Source organism: Marmota marmota, unplaced genomic scaffold (genome assembly GCF_001458135.2).
Source record: "Marmota marmota marmota unplaced genomic scaffold, marMar, whole genome shotgun sequence".
NCBI lineage: Eukaryota > Metazoa > Chordata > Mammalia > Rodentia > Sciuridae > Marmota > Marmota marmota.
Window position 1 is genome coordinate 102 of NW_026001072.1, and position 2,329 is coordinate 2,430.

Below are 2,329 nucleotides of genomic sequence, written 5' to 3' on the forward strand. Positions count from 1 at the left end.
TATATATATATATATATATATATATATATATATTCTCCAAATTTGCATCTCTTGGATGAAGCCAACTAGAACATCATCTACAGTCTTCTTAATGTATTTTTAAATGTGAACTGCTGATATTTTACTAAGGACTCCAGGGTCTACATTAATCAGTGATATTTTTCTGTAATTTTTTTCTCTTAATGTGTCTTTATCTGGATTTGGTATCAGAGTGATACTAATTTTATTAATGAATTTGGGAGTATTCCTTCTCTTTGTGTTTCACAAAATAATTTGAATATATTAGAATTTATTTCTTCTTTAAAGATCTGGTAAAACCCAGCTGAGAATTCATCTTATCCAAGGCTTTTGTTTGTTGAAAGTCTTTTTATTACTACTTTAATATTATTCCTTGAAACTGGTCTGTTTAGGTTTTCTATATTCTCTTGTTTCAATTTGGGTAGGCCATATCTATCTAGAAATTGTCTATATCCTCTAGATTTTCTCATTTATTTGAAAATATGTTTTCAAAATAGTTTCTTTTTCTTTTTTCTTTTTCCTTTTCTTTTTCTTTTATTTTTTGGTAACAGGGATTGAACTCAGGGACATTTAACCACTGAGCCACATCCCCAGCCTTTTTTGTATTTTATTTAGAAACAGGGTCTCACAGAGTTGCTTAAGGCCTTGATAAATTGCTGAGGCTGGCTCTGGATGTGTAATCCTGCTGCCTCAGCCACTATAGCTGCTGGGATTAAAAGAATGCGCTACCTTGCTCAGCTCAAAATACTTGTTTATACCTCTGGATTTCAGCCATGTCTGTACCTTTTTTTTTTATATCTTTAGTGTTTTTGGTTGGGGTCTTTTCTTTCTTTTGCTTAGTTTGGCTAAAGTTTGATCCTCTTTATCTTTTCAAGGAATTAACTTTTTGTTGCATTGGTGTTTTGAATTATTTTTATTCTAAATTCCATTAATTTGATCTCTGATTTAATGATTTCCTGTTGTTTATGGGTTTTAGAATTGGTGTTTTTAAATTTCTCATATGATCCATTCCTCATCTGAAGGGTATTATTCAATCGCCACATGTCAAAATGACTTGTTTTTTATTGTTTTATCAATTTAAAATTCATCCTATTATGATAGGTTGAGTACAAGGAATTATCTCTACTTTTTTGTATTTTATAAGACTTGATTTGTGCCCCTAAATATGTTCTATTTTGGAGAAGATTCCATGTACAGCCTAGAAAAAAGTAATCTCAATTGTTGAGGGAATAAAATAGTCTTATAGATGTCTGTTAGATTCATTTTATTTATGTCATTCTTAATGTCTATAGCATCCTTAGTTTTTGTCTGGATAATCTATCTATTAGAGAGAGAGGTATATTAAAAATCACCTAGTATTATTGTATTAGAGTATATCTGAGTCTTTAAGTAGTTTTATTTATGTAATTATGTTTGGGGCATAAGTATTTAAAATTGTTATATGCCGTCATTGGATAGTTCCCTTTACCAATGTAAAGAGAACTTTCTTGACTCTTCTGGTTAATTTTAGCTTGATGTCTGCTTTTTTGGACAAGAGAGTAGTTACTCTTGCTTACTTTGATTCTCCTTTTCATGACATATCTTTTTCCACCCTTTCAATTGCAAGCTGTGGCTGTCTTTTCCTATAAGGCATATATCTAATGAATGACATATGATTGAGGCCAGTTTTAACCCAATCTGCCTGTCAGTCTTTTAATGGGAGAGTTGAGACCATTGATATTTAGTGTTTTAATAAAAATGATCATTTACTTCCATTTGATTTCTTAAAAAAATATGAAAGATTTTATGAATTTATATGCCATCCTTTCACAAGGGCTATATTAAACTTCTCTGTGTTGTTGAAAATTTAATATATGTGCTGCCAAAGTGAACATCCACCCATCTTTCTTTAATAATATAGTCTTCCCAATAAACATTTTCAATGGTTTTTGAACTATAGATAACAACCTTACAATTTAATAGAGATTTTCTTAAAATAGCAAATTGATTATTGATAATTTAATCCACTATACATTATACTAACAAAAAACTATAAACTATGATTATTTTGTTTATGAATTTCCTATTGTTGTACAGAACTCAGAGATATGAAACAAGACATTTTATAAGACATTCAAGCAAAAATGCAAAAGAGAAAATGAGAGATGTGGATAAAGCATGTTATTATGGTTTGGATGTGAGGTGTCCCCCAAAAGCTCACGTGTGAGACAATGCAAGGTTTGGAGGAGAAATGATTGAGCTATAGACTTAATCTAATCAGTGAATTAATCCGTGATGTGATTAATTGGGTGGTAATTGGAGGCAGGTGGGG

The 2,329-nt window shown here is 30.6% G+C and overlaps 1 non-coding gene across 1 annotated transcript; it reads right to left on the bottom strand.

The window, feature by feature from the left end:
• Positions 1-1,785: 1,785 nt before the first annotated feature.
• On the bottom strand, positions 1,786-1,890 carry LOC125614550. The gene has a single exon (XR_007345139.1). It is a non-coding gene; the product is annotated as a U6 spliceosomal RNA (small nuclear RNA).
• Between the last annotated feature and the right edge of the window lie 439 nt (positions 1,891-2,329).